Here is a 23291-nt window from a genome sequence, read left to right as displayed (position 1 = left end):
TGAAAAATGCCAGAATAATTGTAGGCGGATCTTTCTTTCTGTGATTATACAGGTATTAATTTACTTTTAAAAATAATTATTTTTTTAACAGAATTAGAAAATAAAATACAAAATATGACGAAACGCAAGATTCTTTTTGCCACAAGAATTTAAGTTTATGCACTCCATAAAGGATAACAATACTTTTTCCTCTATCATTACAAGGTAAGAATATAATTTGAATGCCCCAGAACTTCTGTAGAAGTTAATTGTAAGAGTTAAGATATTCTGTAAAAGATAATTATATACGTAAATATATCGAATCTTGAACATTGTAGCACGTTTGTTTTTGTTCATATTTATTTTAAAAATATATTGTATGAATGACTTAAAGGCATCGGCATCTGTCTTATTCAATGAAGTTCTCCAAATCATGGAGAACAAGAATAGCCATTTGGGTTTTAGACAATTCCTAAAAAAAAGTATTCATTCGTCTGAAATCCATTTGATTTATGATCATATTTCCTGATCGGAAGTGAAATAATACTATTTATTACTCGATGGTGCATTTTTAATATGCCCATGTTTTGTATCTAATTAGCCCCAAGATCTACGATTTTGTTCAAATACAAATAAGATACCTAAAATTCTTTGAATTACGCATAATTACTAATTTCAGCTCACTTAACATAATTTAATTTTATAGAATCGAGGGTGCAATTTTTTATATTTTTGAACATTCAGAATTTCAGAAAAATCAATTGTAAAAAATTCAATAACATGTTATTCCCCGAAAAAAAGACATACATAAGCGTATAAAAATTGTTATCTCCAATTTTGCTTTGATGCGTCACATATTTATCAGAATACGACATTAAAATACTTCTTTAACTTCACCACAATTAATAGTAGAAAATTATTATTATTCTAATATTACGCTCTTTAAAATTATATCTAGACCTTGTCTAACAAATAAAATGAGGACTGGCTTATAAATTACCACAATATTTTCCCCTTTAGACTCTAAATACTCTCTATTAAAAGAGGATAGAATTCCAAATTATAACACCAAGAAAATATTCTTTCAACTAATATAGCAAAGTCGCTCAATTTATTTGGAGAGATTAAAAACGTTAACGTTTTGTAGCGTTGTCCTGTGGGAGCATGATTTCTAAAACACGAGACTTAAGCATTGTAAGATAATGTTATATCAAATAATAAAAACGTCAACAGTTTTGAAAAAAAAGTATTATTTGTGCATCATGCCATTGTTCAAATATTTAACAAAGTATAAATAAATTATCAATATGCTTTTATATTTCAAATCTAAAAGGCAAAGGGAAATTGTAAGGTAATCATAAGTTGACAGGATAGGGAAAAAAGTTGTATACGTTTATATACTTCAATTTATCGAATGAAGTAACTAATCTTCCGGACAAGCTGTCATCTAAACCTAAGAGGCTTTATTTTGTTTATTAAATCTATCATTTTATTGACGTCTTTTTCTTCTAGTTTACTTCATGCAGTCATTCTAAAAGAAAGAACGGATAAAGAATAAACAACAAAAGCATCACGGGAAAATAATAGAAGTGAAAAGCTTAATTTTATTTAGTTTTCGTAATGACAAATTGAATCTTCTGTGCTTTTATTTTCATCGTAACAACGAGCCTACTTTCAGAAAAGCTTCAGGAAATGTAGTGTTCAAATGATAAATCTAACAGAATTATGTTGAAATAAGATTCAGAAATTCTTTCTGAAGTTCTTGTGATCTGGCAGCAATTTAATATGACGAGGTTTGTAACCAAATATCATTTGTATAGCTCTGAAAAGGTATGTTAACATAATAAATTAGTCTTTGAAGATTGCATTTTAATTTTGGTTGGTTTGTATGTTAAACATGGAATGAAATTCATCTTTAGAATGATTCTTTGTTTGGTTTTTAGTTAGTTTCTAACAAAATCATTCATCCGAATAAAGTCCAAGGAATAGAATACAACTATCTTTAACAATTTACTTATTATCTTTAACACTTGAAGATCCTTATCGAGACACAAACAAGCATTTTTTATTTCAAAAAAAAATCATTCTTTGTGAGAACATTTTGATTTTCCAGAAATATCAATATAATAATATGCTCTTACTAATTTATTGCAGCGATTATGCATAAAAACAGTCTTAAAATATTAATATAATCGTATGCACTAATGATCGAAACTCGCCTGTGATATTCAAAGTTTCATAACTCGATCAATTTGAGCGGGACTTCTTTATTTAAAACAGCGCTTCTCCACTTGTGGTACGCACACTCCCAAAATTATGTGAAATTGTTTTGGGGGTACGTGGAAAAGATTCAATGGTGGGCAATCGTAGATATTATAGTTACACATCATGAGGTGCTGTCAGGGCATGGTGCTGTGATGATAAGTCAAGAGGTAATCAAATAAAAAAAATTTGAGAAATACGGGTTGAAAATATTCGTGTGTCAGGAATATTTTATTAAATGGGACTGTATAAAAATGTAAACTATGTGTAATGTAAAAATGTAAATTATTTAAGCAATACTTTTATTTATCAGATAAAATATAATTATTTAAGCGATTTAAAGCATTTTTCGAACTGAAAATATTGCATACGAAATCATGTAAACAAGCCAGTCAAATATCACACAACACAAGGGTAAAATGATTCGACTATTCAAATACCTATTTTGAAATATATGTTACTAGAAAATACGGAATTAAATCACATGGTATCCTACCAACCCGCTAAATATTATCCCCCAAAATTCATCAATTGGTTATACAAATTTGATAGGCAATTAAACCAGATTAAATATTTCTATTGCATATTGAACCTTCAGCGAAAATTGATGTAATGATCAAATGCACATCGGTATTACTCAATATTGGACAAGTTACAACATTTTGTGGATAACTTGTCCAATATAACTTACTTAATGGATGAAATATTTAATGGATCAAAAGCAAATGTTAATGAAGTAGTGAAAATAAAATGTTCTGAAAAGAAATATATTACTTCCTTTTAAGTAATATTTCAATTAGTTTTTATATTTAAAAAAATAAAAGTTCGTGAAAAATTCCATTTGAGCTGAACGAATGAAACACTTAATGATTGTAGGAACTTTCCATTTGTGACTTTTGAAAAATGGATGCAGCTCTTATCAATTTATCATTGTTTGAAACTACGCATTTTAGTCGCATTTTCCCTCATATAGTTTCAAAGCGGTATGGTGAACTAAAAGTCAAAGCATTAGATGATTACTACTTATACAAAAGACAAATAATCATCATTTCTTATTTTTAAAACATTCGTGTCTGCTGTTATTCTTCATAAGAAACGCTTTCCTTTGGGGAAGAATATTTCTTCCAAGAGAATTTGTGTAGAATTCTAATGTGTTTCTGGTAAATTTTTATTTAATGAAGATACAAAATATGATGTTGTTTGCCACGCAGTCGCATTGCATTTGATCATTTGTTATGTATCCTTTAAGTAAAAAATGAATCCCAAAACAATTCCTTAATTTTGCAGGAATTTTTAATACATTTGATTTTTGTTTTGAAAAATGAGTTTCAGAATTATTTACAGCTATTCAAATTTAATTCATTTAATTTTAATAATGTGTATTTATTTTAGCTCAGCATGTCGTGTAGTAATTTTGTTATTCCTTAATTATAAATTCCTCAATAATTGTTTTTTTTTAATTTCCTTATATTATTTAAGAAGCATTCGTGGGAACATCCACTCTAAATATCCGGATGAATAATTCGAAAAGAATAATGTGCTTGTTTAAGATATAAAAGTATTGAAAAGAATTTGAATGTCAAAAAAAGACAGTGTAATAGTGTTAAATTCTTTTTTTTTTTTCTTCAAGAATCTGAGAACTTTATACGTTATCTTCTCTTCGATTGGGTTTTCTTCACGTTAATACCATCATTCGAATCCTGGAAATCCATTGCATTGTAAATAATTGCAGTCTCGCTGAGATTTGATACAGAAAAGATACCTCAGTTTTGGCTCAATAAATCCTTTTAAAGTACCTGTTTCACTGGTAACCCCCTTAAAGGCAATGCATTTTTTCCAAGTTTAGCTTAGGGCACTCCCAATCTCGGCGAGATGCTCTGCGATCTAAAATCTTCAGGATAACAAAAGAATTGGAGATAATAGGTTGGTCCAGAAATGCGATCAGAATAGCTGAAGAAAGTATACTTTCCTCAGTTTAAAAAGTTAGAAAAGTTGAGTTTAGACAATTAATTGGCTTGACAGAATTCAGTGTACTCTATAAATCGTCCTTTCCCTTTTTAATCTAAAGTGAATCCACTTAATGCTCTCTGGATTAGCCTTGTTTTCGTACTATTTGTTACCATGTGCAGAAACGTTTTGCTACTTTTATAAAAATGTAGCAGCAGGGTAAGAACAATCTATGCGAGTCTTCTGGAATTGAATGCATTTATAAATAAAAAAAATCTAATTCAAATTCTGGATATGTAGTTCTGCTTCAGAACATCAGAAGATGGGAAAAGTTATTTTCAAAATTCACAAAAATTGGAACAAATTTCAACAGGTGAATATCGTGAATTAATTATTTAAAATTAACTTCTTTTATTTGTGATACGACAGTCTTTCATCCTCTTCAAAGTATCTCTGTTTCATCCGCTTAAAACTCTCTCTCTTTCTAATTTGCTTTACACTTTTTGCTTTTACTTTAAAATCTATAATAAAATATGAATCTACAAATTATATCATAAATTTTCCATGTGTGTTTTAATCAATCATTATAACGTTGTGCTGCGTTGATAATTTTCATAGTTAATCGTATCTCGCTGACGTATCAAGATATTTACGTCACCTGAAATATTTAACCTACATTGACTACATCATAAAATGCTTCATATCAATAAATATCACTATTATTAATGGAAAATCAGCCATTGGTAAAGCTTACCCAAACTTCTTTTAGGATTTTGCCTTCGAGCCCAATCTCCCAAAGATCATTAAACTACCTTCATCTATTTCAGTCAACATTAGGCCATCTTACTTGAATCAAAGCTGTTAAACTTAGAATTTATAATTTAGCTTTCGCAATATTGATCAATGTTATTGAATGTAAAATTTGTAATATTAGTAATACAATACTTTATAATATATAAACAAAATTCAGCATATTGAATGAAAACTTATTCCAGGGAATTTTTTGAAATAATCAAATAAAATGAATTATTAAGCTAAAGCTAATATATTTCACGAAAATTTTAAGATAATATTGTTTAAATTTTCGGTTCCCTTTTAATATTGTTAAATATTGTTGATACACAATAGGTATTCCTCGACATCCATAATGCCGTTCTATATTTCCCAAAATATTTTACTATATGGTGGTATTGCTACGGTACGAGATTACGAAACAAATATTTAGAAAAATAAACTTCTCACGATTCGAATTTTTCAAATGAAAATAAAGCCATTCTTTTATTTTCTAAAGATCTTGGAAATTGGAAATTTATTTTCACGTAAAATTTTATTTCATTGTTCAAAGAAAAATTCTATGAAATTGAGATACGTCTTTCTAGAAAGCTGATGTGCATTTTAAAGTTCTGCTAGCTTGCATATGATGTATAGAATCTAAAATTACTTTCAATATTTTTTTTAATAAACGGGTACGACCTTAATTTTATAATAAATTAGGAATAATATTAAGATAATTATCGTTCACTCTAAGTACATAATGTTTCTCTGACTTTGTACAGAACAGATATATAATTCGAAATACTTACAGAAATCCCTGACACTTTTTTTAATAAATTTGTATTTCACTCATAACTAGATAACTAATAAATTCCAATAAATTAGAAAGAAGGTGCAATTGTGTCTCTGAATTGCAAACGAAGTAAAAGTATTTAAGAAAAAAAGTCCTAAAATAAATTCAGCTTGGCAAATTAATATTGTTTCTAAAGGGATAAATGCAATATTTCAGGTAACTCAATTAAAAGAATGCCCAAAGAAATTTCAATTTTAATTGAAGTTTCTCTGTACAATCTCAGTTTTCATATCATAATCCAGACTCAAAAATATAACAACACGGCTCATTATGTTGTTGTGTCAAAAACAAGGGACAAGAAGAAAACTGAAGTATAAACAAATATGGTATTTATAAAATGATCATGAATTCATTTTAGTAATATATATTTCATTAAATTTCAAAAGCATCGTCATAGATTTATTTTTCAACACGAATTTCTAAAAGATACATAATTAAAAATTTGTTAGTCTATTTAAGAATAATTCAGAAATTAAATTAAATCTCTCATGTTTCTTAGTTAATACACTTTTTTTTATTTTTTATTATTCAAGACTTTATTATCATATATTAGATTCTAATATTTGCAAGTGCTTTTGTACGCAAAATTAAAGCTAAGAGCGCCTTACCAAGAGGGTTTTTTTTTAAACTTAATATAAGATATTTTCTCCGTAAATTTAGCTATTTAAAGCTCCCTATGAATAAAAAAGATGTTAGATAAAGCATTTTTTTTTTATGAAAGGGAACATCATTCTAGACATAAAAATAAGCTTCTTAATATCAGATGACCTCGAGTGAAAAATTTCACTCCCCAATTACATGATTTGCATTTAGTTAGATACATTTTTCTATCAAAAACTAGAATTAAAACTTAATCAGTTAAGCAGATTATTTAAAGTATCATCAACGAATAAATTTGACAAGAGTTTGGATTAAATTCTTACGTCATTAACCTGAATACGAAATTCAATATTGTAAAATTCTTCTTTCGTTCCAAACTTTCACAGTCGAACTGACTTGCAGAATTTTTACACGTAAATAGCAACAAAATACGAAGAAGGGTGAAAAAAGAAACCTTCTAGCTTTATTTCAAAATGAAGTGCTTTATCATCCTTAAAGTGTTCATTCCGAAAAGTTCCGGATATTATCAACATCACTTATTGCTCATTATTGATTAAGTCTTATTTTTAGTAGTGTTTTGGGATTAGTACGTAACACACCATGCTCTCCACCGCAAAATTTTTCCCGCCTGGAAACTGCCTTCCGGGTAATAGCGGCTCTAATTACTAGCAAAGGTAGAAAGAAAAGAAAAACCCCAGTGATACGTTGAGCTGTGAAGCAGTATTTTATGTTTGTAGGGCTAGAATTTTTATGCTATTTCACATGTACGAAGTCATATATTTAATTTTAAATACCCTTTTAAACTTTCAAAGTTCTTGCAACCTCGAATAAAATCGGGAAAAAATGTGTTTCTCCTTAATCATAACTGAAGATAATTCAAACAGTGTTCGCTCATTTTTAAAGAAAAAGTTTATGTACTCTTTTATTTTCAAAGTGTTAAAACATATAACTAGTTTAAGAAAAACTACGCATTTATTGGGTTCCATTTCTTTTAGGGAAAGGTTTTTTTAAAGGTCATTTTCATTCTGTCTGCAAAAATTAAAAATTTCATGATGTTTGTTTATTCTAAACGTTTCAAATTTAACAAACCCAATAAAACGTTGCATCTGCAAGAAAAAATTAATTTTAATCAACGGCTAAATCAAATTCTGAAAATTCGTAATAACTAATATCTTTGTTAGCTCCAATTCCAAATTATTTTCAAGACAAGCTAACGCCGTTACATTATAAGTGCAAATGTGCTTTTGCTGCTATTTCATTTCTATGTTTCTTCTGGTGATTTTAAGCAAATGCCATAAAAGGAGCAAAAAAAACCCCTGAAAATTTACATTATAAATATGTATTGCAGAGAGGATTTTCAGATCACGGTAATACGGAATCTAAAAATACTTGACAAGGAAAATATTTTTTTCGAGTCAAAGTAAGAAAAGATCTGACATCTCTTGCAGATACACCAGGTGAGCTCTTTGCTTTCTTTCTACATCCCACATGTGGTGATACAGTAGAAGAGAATATAATAATCAACAAAATTGTTATGGCTCGACATAAGCTAGCTAGCTCTTCGAGGTATATAACTCTGGTAATGTTTTCTAGATAACTTTGCTAAAGCCTTCTTAAAACGATATATATATATATATTAATCTTGGAACTAAAGAAAAAATATTTTATTGTACAAAAGCAAAATCGCGTTTATGGAAAAGGATAATTTCATCATTCTATCAAATAAATTTATAGGCAATAAATTTCATTGAAATACTAAAGTTGTATTAGATATCTGCTGTTTCTTGAAATTACTATTTTTACTGATTCCATTTGGAAAAAGTCATGAATTTTCAATTATTTTATGTATTTTAACTGGAATGCAATTTGAGCAAATAGTAAATGCAAGTACAGACATGACTAATAATTCAAATTTTGCTCTATTTTGAAAAGAATTTTTATCTAAAACCTTGATAAAAACTTGATTCCATATGCAATATACATACTTACTTATAAAATATATTCAGCATTCAACTATTTAAAATTTTAGTAATTAAATTTTTATTAGTGAGTTATAGATAATAGAATGGTGAAAAAATTTCAAATACAAAAAGATATCTTTAAAGTTTCATCCATCAAAAATAATATATTTTTTAGATACATCACATATTAGATATGATTTAGATGCCGCAGTTTAAATTTTCTGCATCTAAATCATGTTGTAGTTACTTGAAGAGAGAGACTATTTACTATGCCCTTGTAAGAAGATAGTTATTTTCTGATAAATTAGAATAAATTTTATTACAGAATCGAATTTTTTTTTCAAAACTGAGTAGCGAAAAAGGTAATGAAAGGGGGTGGTATTTAGAAAAAATTCACATTTCCAATAATCCGAAATAATATAATTCAATAATAACAATTACTTCCTATTTTTGAATAACGGTTAGTAAAAAAATTATGGACATATATTAAAAGATTTTTAAAGTATAATAAAATATTTTTTAAAAATAGATTAGTTTCAGATGTTTGTTTTAGTTCAAAAATAAACCGAGAGGAAAATAATAATGTTGACGATACTTCAAAATCTGGTTTAGGTGTCGTGTATGGCAACTAAAACTTGAATAACACTTTATCCGTTTATATATATTGCGTTTTGTGTATAAATATAAATGTTCTATAAAAGGAAACTTTGCATTAAAAGGATGAGTGAATAGTTTTTAAAAAATGGAATATGATTTAATCAAATGCTGTGTTTAGATACTTTTATTTAATTTTACTTGTTTCATTTTGTAAAGATGACATTTTGTAATAGAATTTTCACTCATTTATCTACTAAAGTTTTGAAACTTTATACAGTTGAGTATTGCCGAAGATGATATCATATCTTATTATGCTAAGAAGCTAATAGTCAGTTCATCCATTTTTCATCTGATTTTTTTTTCCTAATGAGTGATGACATTTATAATAAATTTAAGAAAAATACTTATTTGAAGCTTTGGTAACAATTACAATAATGAATGGCCCAAATATATTAAGCACTAAAAAAGGTAAATATTAAAAATAATAATAAATTTAATAGGGGTGCTAAAAGGGGTGCGAATTATATTTCTTTCTACAACATGAGTTGCTGTAAAAAGAAATATAGAAAAATTAAGCAGTATGAAATATAATGAGAAAACACTCCTGAATGTTCATTAAAAATTGAAGTATAATATAAACGTCTTATGCTTCAATTATTTTGCTATGATGTCCATATTTTTTTTTTTTTACTTTTCAACACATTAATTAAAGCTTTATTAATTTTTTATTATTTTTATTAATTATATATACAATTTTTTTCGCTTCTGGTAAAAATTCCACTATCCTATTCCATGAGACAAGATAAAACGAATCTTCTTTCTAACCATGTTTGTAAAGATAACCGATAAATGATGCTGTCAGTGCCATCTGACAATTTAGGGAAAAGACAAGGAGAGAGAAATGTTTTCAACTTTTGTTCCTCACATAAAGACATCAACAGTTACGCTACAAGAGAGTTTTGTTCTGCACTATATAAAAAGCTGAGCCCACGGAATTGTGTAAGCTTTTGCAACCTCTGCAAAATTCGGGACAGTGGTTCTGTCACTGGAATTCAAAAGAAACTCCCATACAACAACTCGTGAGAAGGGAAAAATCATAAAAAAAATAAATACGAATCTATTTTATGTATGCCTTGCAGGTGTTATACCGCAATGTAACATATCTGCATACCTAACATGAACGACTGTCTGTTGATTTTAAAAAGTGTTTATTTTTCAAAAGATGGCTAAAACGAGCAAAGGTCAGGGAATTTAAATTCATGTTTGCGATTTTTTTTTTTTTTTTTTAGTGTTTGACCTTTTCAACTGCGAATATGGATTGCCAACTAAAAATCCACAACATGTTATTATATTATAATGGGTAATACACTAAGCAAGATTTAATTACTTCTTTTTATATATTTTTAAATGGCTTGATTTATTTCACTTTTGTAAAAATGTGTTCTGCAATCGACTTTTTTTTTTTATGATAGACTTTCACTGAATTGTTCATTTTTTGCTGTTATAGAGTGTTGAAATTTTGTACAACTTTGTATTCTTGCTAAAAACACAATATTTTATTATTTTCAGAATGTAACTGTAGATTAATTTTATTTGGTTTTGATTGAGCAAAAGGAAATTCGATTTGGTGAAGAATTTTGGAAAGACTGATCGCAAGATTGTGTAATAATTTAATACTTAATTATGAAATACATCAAAAACTAAAAAAAGGCATGATAAAAAATTTTATGTAAATGTAAAATAATGTTATTTTAAAAAAAGTAGAAAAGTCTAATAAATAACTGAAGATTTGTATATCAGTAAAATAAAAAATAGAATTATATATTTAAATTCATAAAGTCGTGAAGCTTGAAAAATATAAGATAATGATTAAGAAACTACAATAAATATAAAAAAATGAAATTCTGGAATATTCAGTAAAAGTTAAAATAATTGGGAATCTCATTAAAAATTTCTCTCACTGCTGGTTAGTAGAGAGAGCGAGTAAACCGTCAATGAGTAAACGTCGTCGTTTGAGTCCTTTGACTCAGAATTGTGCTACTTTTACTTTGACCTTTTCACTACATAACTAAAAGTGGGTTTTAAAAAACTTTTAAATTTTTATTATTTATTTTCAAATCAGTTATAAAATAAAGAACAAATGTGATAAAAACAGCTTTTAAATACAAAATATGCTAACAATGTCAATTTTTCACTTTAATTTTTTTTTTGTACTTTTAAGTATCCAATTTATATTTTATTTTGATAAATTTTATATATTCTTAAAATCTTTTACTTCGAATTAAGTACCCATTGGCGCCAATCGCATGAAATTCAAATATAATTCAACCAATCGATTAATTACTGATACTGTAAAGGTGTATTGTCATCCGAAACATCAAAGTGTACCCAAATTGAAAACTTCAATCCAATAGGAAGCAAATGAGAGTCGATTTCAGTATTCCAAGTTTAATAAAAGTGTGTAAAAATAAACCAATGCTGACAAGTATGTTAACAAGCCGATTCCTTGAGTTGATCCAATATTTTGCTTTATTTTTAAAACTGATTCAAATAATAATAATAATAATTAGAAAACAACACCTTTCATCAATTTTGCATATCTTACATTTGTGTTTGGTTCAAATACTTACTATAAATATGGTTTGAAAAAAAAAACATGGATAAACATCAGGTATTATGCACTTTAGTAATTTTATACAAATGTTCAAATCAAGTTGTTTTATTCGCCGCGGAAGATCAAAGAAAGTGTCTTGAACGACTACCAAAATCTTCATACGCCTCATTTGTTGCTAAGTGCTGTGAAAGTTCCCGCGGGAATAATAGACATCTAGATTTGAAAGTTGGTTTTTTCCTTATCTTAAAAGAATTGAATTATACTTTTATTTCAAGTTTTCTTCTCAACTTCTGTCGTCTGCTGAAAACCGTTCAGCTTTTCGTGTCTTAATAATAAAGAAAATTTACCATTTGTCCTAGCTTTGACATTGTGCAAGTGAGGTCTAATGCATTTTATTTAATACGCTTTGAGTTTGTGTATACATTGTTGTGATTGTTTCATGGAGTTTGATTATCTGTAGTAGGTTGAAATTTGGTTTTTTTGCATAAATGTCCTGCTTGGAAGCAACACTAAGCCTGTTTCGGAATGGAATTCGCAATTTTGAACTCCGACCTGATGACGAGGTCAATCCTCCTCTCCAAGCTTCCGTACCAATCCACTAGGAGAACTTTTAGTCACATTTTTTTTTTTTTTTTTTTTTTTTTGTACATCAGGTTCGTGAAATTGGATTTCTTTCCATTTTTAGTGAAATTCTATTTCGAGCCTGTAGCCCACTAGCTCCAATACCAAAATCTTAGCATATACCAACACAGCATCTGCATGTAGTAGAAGAAGGTGATAAAGAGCATATAATAAATACAATAAATATCTTAATTGCCACTAAGAAGATATTTTACTACAATAGAAAACTCCATTTCTACAAACTTAGAACAATCATATATTACAATAAAAGTAAAAATATTACTGTAAAAGAAATAAGAAACAGCGAATTAGTGCAATATAAATAATAAAAATAGTAATTCGGAAATTCTTTAGATCTGCTGAGAGATTTTTTTTAATTGCCTATTCTTTTGCTTCAAACTTTAACTAGGAAAGCTCATTTAAAGCTTTAGTCTGTATATTTTACTGGTCTTATGCTTAGCTTATAATTAAGAAAATATTGATTTACTTTCTTTTACTTGAAGAAATATATTTTGCTTGATAATTAAAAAGAACGTTTATTTAATTCTGCTTCTTGATTCAAACTGTCTTCTTTTCTTCTTTTCAATTAATTTCAATAATTGATTAACAAACCATTTGCGTTTTTCATTGATTATAAGAAAGGAAAAAAAAATTTTAATAAATAAAATTTAATTAAGGTTTTGAATTTCATTCATTTAAAACAATAATTCTGATCAAAATTTATTTTTTCATCATTTTTCTTGCAAACTCGTTTACGCATTTAAGGAGATTAAAAAAATATTTCTTTTAAAAAAATGAAAAAAACTTAGAAAGTAACATTAAATATTCACTAAATATTCTGGATTATATTAATTTAAGTGTACATTTAAATTTCATTTTTATTTTTTCATAGTTTAAATACATAAAACATTATGTTGATCAGATGTCACGAAATGTTTCGGACTATTTCATAATACTTGAAATTAAGACTTGTGTATATCATTCCCCTTGCCATTTCATGTATATTCGAACTGATCAGTGAAAATAAGTAGTAATACCGCACAAATAATCTCAAATTTTAAGAAAAAAATCAAACACTTTTGTGGGTATGTTTTTTTCTTGCTTCTGCAGAAAAATACTCTTTACGAAGTCTTTTAGTTTCTTTTCATATGGCTGCCTAAAAGGTGCCCTAGTGATTTTAACTTAAACATTCAATATACTATCCCAAATGTTAGGTTTAGAAAAAAACCCGCCCCCGTTGTGTTTTCCCAACTACTTTAAAGATTTTCTTTCCTGTAAAAAGTCTGAGAACCGCGTTTTCCTTTTATCAGAAACGACCGACTTTAACCCTTCCAGTCTTTATTTCAGGACAGGTATTCAGGATTCTTTTATACGTTCTAAAATTGAGTACGCCTAAACACACATGTTTGGGAAAAAATCTTAGATAAAAAAAATTCTTTAGTTCTTGTTTGTCTTCTACGTTCTTTATTGCTTTAAGTACGTTAATTCATTTTAAATCAATATCTCTCAAGTAGCCTGCAAGTATTTTGTCCATACAGTAGTTCAAATACCTCTGAAATTTTCTCTGCTCTAACTGCAAAACTCAAATATATTCATCAATAGCAATAAATCAATCGAATGATTAAATACTTGCGAAGGAAAGATGAAATAAAATTATATTCAAAAGTATCAGATTATGCAAGTCCAGGAAATCTTGAAATATTAAAAAAAACATAAAACAATTCATAAATCTTTATTTAATTCGAAAGTTTTTATGAAACTAAAATAATTATTTTGGAGATGCGTTTGAAAAAAGGCAAAGTAAAAAAATCAAATACCGTATCCTATTCATTAAATAAGGCGGAATTATTAGATTCAATATCTTTTACCTACCTTTATTTAACTTGATTAATTTCATATTCTTAAAGTAGGAACTTCGAATAGCTTTTTCACTCATTTTTTGATATTCTAGGACTTTTTAATTTTGTAGAACTGAATACCCTGAATGGCAATACTTTATTTAAATATTTCAGAACTTAAATATCGGTAAATCAATAAATATTGCTTAGTTCTTATTCCGAACAAGATGCACCGCATGATAAAACGTTTAAGAAAAATTGAATTATAATTTAATATTAATTAAAATCTCAAAAATTTATTAAAAAGAATTTAATTTTTTTTTAGTACGCCAACAAAATTTACTTTAAGAAATTGTTCTTACTTAATTCTTCGAATTTATTTCAATCTATCTTATAACAAGACATAAAAATATTTATATAAAATCAAGTTATAAATATTTATTTTCAAATTATATAATTTTGCAATAAAGAATCAATTCCTAAACGTGATTCGGATATATAGCCAATTTCATAAGTAAAAGAATTTCGAACACTCTATTTTTCTAAATTTCATTATTATATTATAAATAATCTTTTTACACCGTGACTTGATCAAAAATGGTTAACTTTTCGACCACTAACTACAAACCTTAACAAAACCTTCAACATTGAATCCAAAATCATAAAATTGTATTTGATTGTTTATTTATTGCATAACTATTTGCAAATGAATTTTCCATCCTGCGATTTTAGACGGTTTTAATTATTATAAACGTGATTTTGTATTTCAATTTTGTAAAGTTCAAATACTGTTTTCATCGAGATTTCAGGGAAGATAAATAAGAAAACATATTATTAATAATAATATTACATTTTTGCTAATTACGAAAATATTAATTTTCAAAATTCAAGTTGTAAAGATTTAAAAACGCACAAATCTTTTTAATAAAATATAAGAAATTCAAAGTTTCATAAAAATTACATAAAATATAAAAATTCAAAAGGAAAGTTTCATAAAAATTTTAAGCACAGATTACTTTGAAATAATAATGGTGTGTTGAAATCGGCATTGAAGCGATGTAGATAATGCTAACAATATTTCGTATTTTTAAGGGTTTTTTTTTTTCAAAGTTTTTTTCTCCTTTTTGAAGACAGAAGTATGAATTCTAAAGCAATTGAAATGAATATATCAGTAGTTTTTACCGAAAGTACAAACAAAATTTACACAAATTCAGTAACAGGTCTCTATTTTCAAGAAAAATAGTGAACATTTCTAAACAAAAATAAGAGCTGTTGAAAGAAAACTTTCGTAGGATAAATAAACAAAAGTTAGCTGTAAATAGATGCCAATATGGTTACGGGTTTAAAAACAATTAGTGATTTATGCACAATATTTTTCAGATTGTTTTTAACTTTTTTTATGTGATGAATTTATGTTGAGAAAACCATTTTGTTTGGCGATTTACTAAACTGCCATTTTTATTTGGGATTTTTCTCTATGATTTATTGATTTTTCAAAGAAAGTTTTAAATTATGTTTAAATATTATTATAGCAAAATCCAAAGGACTTCATAGCTTATTACATTTTAAAAAATTATATTGCACTATATGCAAAATATAAAAAATACGCAAACAATTTAAAACATTTGTTTTCATAAGATATAAATTATAAAGGCTGAATAAGATGGAAAAACTAACAAAAAATACATGTTTGGGAACAAATAATATATTTAAATTTTAGATTTTGTGATTTAAACAGCGTAAATCAAAGTAAAATCAAATTTATGGAAGAAATTTTTATTAATTTTATAATCTTTTAAAATGAAAAAAACTTTTTCTACTTTGAAATGAACTTTTTTATTCCAAAAGAAATAAAGGATCCCTTAATAGCCCTACTGCTACCTGTAATAGTGTAATACCTGTTTTGTATACCTGCTCGGTATATAAAACATGAATATATAAATCCGCAAAAAAAATATCCACGATAATCAAAAATTAAAATTTTAAATGCGTCGAAATAAGTTTATTAAAAAGCGTGAAAAATCAGTGGATTCAGCCAGGTAACAGGAACAAGAAGTAAGTGAGAAACTGACTACAATTTGCATTAATTGGATGTTAGCGAACTGAAAATCATGAATTTTGGTTAAGACACTCGAGAGGAAGGGGAAAAAATACTTTCACTTTTTAGCAGCATTATTTATTTATATATAAATGTGCTCAGATGAAACCGAAGCAAAAGCCTTCGTAAGCTTCATTTTTCGTTTTTGCATCGATTATATGCAAGTTAAATGTTTCCCCGGTTTCGAGGAATATTCAATTTTCGTTTTTGGAATATCTCCTGAGGAACAAATTACTTACCTCAAATCATTTTCATCGAAGGTAATTAAGGATAGTTTTTAACGTAATGAAAACTTATATTTTTTATATATATTTAATATTTTTTACTTTCTAACGTAGTTTTTTAACATAATGAAAACGTATTTTTCATATATATTTAATATTCTTTACTTTCTAACGTAGTTTTTTAACGTAACGAAAACTTATATTTTTTATATATATTTAATATTCTTTACTTTCTAATTAGTTTAATATGAAATTTAGAAACGCAGTAGTGGTCCTTCCATCCAATAATATTTTTTACGGCAAATTAACAGCTGGCATTTTCACCCCTTTCTTACCGACTTTTGTATGGTTAAAATTTTAAATCTCATGTAAAAATGGGGAGACAAAGATAACATGTAAAAGTTATCGTTCTACGATAACTCATGTGAAAGTAGGATTCATTTAACCAATAGGGAATGTAATCTGACCTATAGGTCGCATATTCCCATTAGAATCAAATGGGCTAAGCATTCCACAGTGTTATGATTTACATGCACATTATATTTTACGCATGAAAATGGATAATAATTTAAAGCCATTTAACATCAAATAAAGAAAGCAAGGAAAATGATGACGATAAAAATGACGACAGGATATTAATAGAAGAATCTGCAAATGACGATTTTGACTTCTTTCAACAAGAAATGGAGGATGCAGATGTAAAGGAGAGACCTTACCTCGAATCATCCACGAACAATTTTTCAAATATATATATATATATTGACTGACAACAATTAAAATGTTGTCAGTCAATGGAATGAAGGCTTATTATTCATAGATCAGTAATATTGAAGATAATGGTGGTGATTCCATATGACCGATTTAAGGAACGTCGATTTCACTAAACTAAAATTTATTTTGATGATGTATGACCCGTTTGCATCTTACGAGAATCAGATAAAAGCTCTACTCCTGGATTCTATCGTTAGGTAGATGATACAAAAGAAATACTTGTTATTTCAACTGAGCATTCTATCTGAATTAGAAATGGATTCTTATACTACTAAAATCAACTTTAATTTCTATTCATTTTAATGTATTTCTCTCTTACATGTTCCTTTCCAGTATATTATAAGATTAATTCACTTTTTCTTTTATTCAGCTTATTTTCTCTACATTTCCAGATAAAATGCATAATCATTAATATAATGATTATGCATTTGAGATAAAATGATTATATTACTTTAAATTGAACTTATTAAAGAGTCGTAATAACTTATATGTGACAATCTTGCTGACAGAGAGCAAATAATGTTCTTTGGAGCAATTGTAAACAGGCTGTAAACTGTATTATGTCTAAATATACAATAATTCCCTTAATTACAATATTTTCCCATACAATAATTCCCCATCATATCAGATGTATCCTTCTCAAATCAATTCGTTAACGGAATCGGAAGTCGGAACATATGTCCCAAATATCCCATAGTTTAGGGTAAACTGGGAGTGTTCATGTAAATGCGACTGATTAATTAATAAATTATTTTGGGAAAAAGGCTCTTTTTAACAAATTTTATATAGCATGATTATGCATTCACGAAATTCTAGATATCTACTTCAACTCACACTATCATTTTAAATTTTAAAAAAATGTTATCTGTAAAATTCTCCCAATCATCCCAACTGATATTATTTAAAATGGTCATAAAATATATTTATGCTCGTTGTCTAACTTATAAATTCTCAGATTTACAACATTTATGCTATTATTGCTGTCTTTTGGAATTAAACCTATAATTCTACCGCTATTTAGCTCATTTTGTATTTTCCTAAGAGAAAGGTTAAAAAAAGACTTTTTGGTATTTCATCATATCAATGAATAAATGAAGAAAAATGAGATGCACATACTATCTATTCTTTTCGCAAAAACTTCGAATTACCTCAACTAACGTATATACTTAATGTCAGGGTTTCGAAAAAAAAATTTTTTATCGCGAGCTATTTCAAATCTTTTTTTTTTTCTTTCCCTTGCCTTTTATGATGCACTTCTATTTTCCTGAATACTTTTTTAATCGAAAATTTTAGTTATCCAACACTTTTAGCGTTACCTGTCCATAATTTCAAAGAAAGAAAAACATCCAAAACTTATGCATCATTATAACCTTTATTACGAGCATTAAGGTTGATGAAGAATCCTTAACTCGAATAAGCCGTTACCCGCTTAAGACCATAAATGACGGTGAGGCTTATAAAGGATTTTTTTTATATTCTCTCTTAGTTATTAATACTATTCTTTTAAATTTTACTGAAGTCATTGCTTTTATGGACAAAACATGATAGCCATATAACATTTAAGAATTTCCTCAATGTAAGTATTTCCGCCAAAGCCTAAGGATCTGGTATAAGCATGAAAGCCTAAATTATTTAATAGTTACATTTCAGAAAAGGAGCACATTTTATATGTCGAGTTTCTTAATTTAAGATGTTCTTTGCTCTTTTATTTAATAAAGGTATCGGCAACGATAGAGTGAATTTAAATATGACGCTAAAAATGTAGATGTATTCATAGCACGAAATATGCAGATGTATTAATAAAAATTATAAAATAGAAGCATAATATCTGCCATTTATGAATAATGCTTAATGTCATGAACAGACAAATAACGTATCCAAAACCACAAAATGGATAATAACTTCAAAATGGAATTTCTTAAAAATATTTGAAAAAAAGTATCGGATATCTTTCACATGCTTTGATTTAACTTAAATTATTATATGCTTGCAATGACGGGATTTTGTAAATGATTTTGCATTCCCTTTCTCTCTTGTAAGAATTCGGCTTTTTTGTATAGTTGAGTATCTTTGATGACAATACAGTATTTTGATATGCTCATAATTTAATTATCAAATTATTACTTGATTTGGTTTTCTAATTCAATACGAAATTCAATAAGGTCAGTTAAGATAATTGGCAACGAATTTTGCAGACTTTGTTCTTTCCTTTTATGGGATAATGATCGCAAGCTATGTAGAATAGACCTATAATTTATGTGAGGGTATAATCATGTTTGGAGGTCGCATTAAACAATATCTTTTTTAAATGAATTTATTAATTAATTATTCCCTGTTGCTGCAGTGTTCATTATTATGCAGTTATGTTCCCGCTTATTCAAGTGACTATAGGATAATTGGGAAAACCTGTTTTGGTTTCTGATCATAGTAACGGACTGGTTTGAAGATAATATGTTCGAAATTATAAGAAACTATTAATAATTATTTAAGAATCTGTTGTACCTCCCGCTTTGAACTGTCCCTAAGTATTGATTTTTTTTTCTGATTTCCAATAAAAACATTCTATTTCATAGAATATGTTTCTAATACTATCATTACAATTAATACTTTCAATTTGGAATAGTTTATAATCTTTCTATTCTCGTTTTGTTGAAAATTAAGCTTCATAAAAACATAATGGATTGAATTTCATGGAGCACTGAAAAGAAATATCGATGACATAAGTACTTCAAAACAAAGAAACACACTTTAAAATGAGTAAAGAAGTAAAATGAGTAGAAGTTTAGTTTTGAAAACATAGGGCCCCCACTTCAAGTAGAACGTTTAATCTCCAATTCAATTCCTTTTTTCTGACATTTACTCTCCCTGAAAAGATCTAATTATGTCATAGGACTGGTAGAATGACTTTTTTCTTATTCTCAGATACCATACACAATTATTCACCAACAAAAAAGTTTTGATTTAATCGATTTTGTGCTCTTCAAATGTATCACATACGATTAACCACCGTCAGCTACATCAATCCCTTAGTCTTATAACATCTTCTTTCTGGTACCTACAACAAGATTGATAAAAATATGCATATTTGCTGAAAATTTTACCTTGGTTGAAGTTGATTATTTGACATCAGTTTTATAATTACAATCAGTCTGTTCCTAATATGTATCTATTCTCATTTACTGTTGACAAATTTTATTAACTTAGATATCTTATTTTGCTGCATAAAATATAAACAGCTGAAGAACATATAATTGATTGCAATTTAGGTGGATCAATTTGGAGTTTTAAACATTGAGGACTCGTACGTGGGGAAGGATGCTTTAACTTTTACAATATTACAATAAAATTTTTAACATTTTTTTTATTAATTTTGTAATGCTCTTGCATGATAATATTTTTGTCCTTGTTTACAAAATATTCATGAAAATTTGTTGAAAAGTGTTAAGCATGAAATTAAATGTAATAATTTATTATTTTGTGTGTTGAAAACAGTATAAGATACCGTAGTACCTATGTACTTGGAGTTTGCAATTATAAATTATTAATAATTAAATTAATGCGCGGATTAATAGCTTGGATTCATGTTAAAAATCTTTTGACAATATTTTCATAATTCTAACTATATAAATAGAACAGCTATTTCTATATGATCAATAAGAGAGGAACTTATGGAGACAAGTTACCTTGTAAAGGCGACAACATATTTCGTATCTTTTCCCAACACTGGCTCAGAGTCCAACAAATACCACAAAAATTAATATGCTTACGCAGAATTCATCTGAATACTTTCCATCATCCTATAACTTTAGAGTATTCTATTTTAAATATATCACTGAATAGCCGTTAAAACTATTTCCGTTCGAAAATATCATTATGAACATTATACATTATATTTTAATGATAACCATCATGTATTAAATTATTTAATGAAAAATATGCAAGGCTTATATATTTATTTTCTATAATTGTACATTTAAGGTTCAATATCTAATGCTATCAAAATAATAAATAGATTTTAAAATAAGTTGGATTAGAGGGTGGGCGAACAATAAAAAAATTTCGAAATTGATTAAGAAAATAAAGAGCATGAACTGAAATGCAATTTGCATTTTGAAACGTATTTAAATAATAGCCTTTGTTAAAAAGTTTTATTGTTTGTTCTAACAAAAACTTTTGGAAGATGAAAGTTGAGAGTATCTTTATTCTTTATACACTTGTCTTCCTTTACACATAATTAAATTATATAATATAATGTATACATGTATATAAAAACATATTTCCTTATTTTTTTTTATTGTTTTTAACTAAATATTGTCTGTTATAAAATGAATGTGAATAAATTCTTTCATTTTAAAACAACGCCATCAATAGAACTTGTAACAATATAAGCATATAGCTTATTTTATTTAACCATAATAATACTTCCTAAACTGTAATACTCATTTAACATACAACACTATTCAAACCATTAGGGCTGATTTCTGCACTTGGGATTTCTGTCTCTTCCCGAAATTAAAGAATTACGTGTTCAACATACGGCAATAAATGCTTAAATTGAAATGCAGTCTTTCTTTAAAATGTAGTGCTGAAGAAGAATTAAGGATGAGAGTTCGGTTCAATTAACAAGAAATCATAATATTATGTGTCAAACGTAAAAGAAACTAAAGCAGACACTTTTAACGAACAGTTGTTGTAAACTTATTAGTAAAATGCATATGCGTCGTTGAATTTCATTATTCTTTAAACCACTTCTATATCTCTTTGTTTATTTAAACTACCGCGCAAGCCATTATATCGTTAACTATCGCATCTTAACATAAACTGCAAGGCTACGTCATTTTCGAACACACATCGCAAGGAAATACGACCGCCACTGGAAATTGTTTTTAAAAAATTTTGTGTAGTATATTTTTTTTTAAATCAGAAATAATTAATTTTCTCAATTTAATACAACATATGGTTGTATTGAATATATGATAGAATTTATACAATGATTGAAGAATAGAATTTACTACATATGATAGAATTTATTTTTGATTTTGAGAATTTATCTTACCCAATTACCTCCGAAAAGCAATCTGGTAAACGAAAACTAGAGTTTTTTTTCTTTGTAAGTTCTTCATAATTTATAGGTCCAGAATACGAATTAAAATAAAGATTTTGATTAGCATGAGTGCCACTAACAATTTTAGCAAGAAATTACACATGACCGAAATCCGTTAAAGATAAATAGTTTCGAAGCAAACAGTTTATAAATAAAAGATGACTTTCTTGAGTATCTGAATTGTTTTGTTGAGTAGAGATGATCTAGAAATTGAAAAGGGGATTCGGAAACAACATTTTGATATTTTCGAATATTTTCAAATCTACCCATAAAGTAAGTGAATCTGAACGTACCATGGAAGACAAAAAGGAAAAGAATGCGTTTAATGATGTGAAAAAAGAAAGATATATTGTTTCTTTGACTATACATGTTTCTTTGACTTCAAAACGAAAACTCTTTCAGTAATTTTTCCTTTCAACGGTCTGGAAAAAGATTAAAGCTGTCTCAGCAGTTTTGAAGAATGTTCCGATTATAGTTGAGTTATCATATTTCCATGTAAGGGTTTTCTGCTTTAGTTTCGTTCCTTTTTCAAACTCTAACCACAGCCGAGCTATCGTCTTTCACTACCGTTGTCTCTACGAAAAAAGCTGATCAGAAGAAACCATAAAAATAAAATTGTACGTGCTTCAAAATTCTCTAAAAGGGATTTTACTTAACCCTGTTTTACTTGTTAAAAGTAACAGGTTTAATAGAATATCTTAAAAAGAAGTTAATTACATTTAATGATAGTTTTAGATTTGTAGTCACAAATTGTCATTTATTTACTTATTTAACGTTAACATTTAACATTAACATTAAATCAATTATCAATTTGTATAATAATATATCAATCATTTTTAATATTTTATTTATTTATTTGTCTAGGTGGGCTGATAATATAGTCTTGGCTTTAGAGACGGAAGATTGCAAATTTTAGATGCAAATTCTTCAACAATTCGTCATATATATGTGTGTGGTGAAGGTCAAATTTGCCATTATAGATCAAACATCTTTATGGTATGGATTTTTGTAATAAGGTTTTAATTATTTGAATATCGTTCAAAATTAC

Source organism: Argiope bruennichi, chromosome X1, assembly GCF_947563725.1.
Source record: "Argiope bruennichi chromosome X1, qqArgBrue1.1, whole genome shotgun sequence".
Classification (NCBI taxonomy): domain Eukaryota; kingdom Metazoa; phylum Arthropoda; class Arachnida; order Araneae; family Araneidae; genus Argiope; species Argiope bruennichi.
This window is presented reverse-complemented; position numbering follows the sequence as displayed.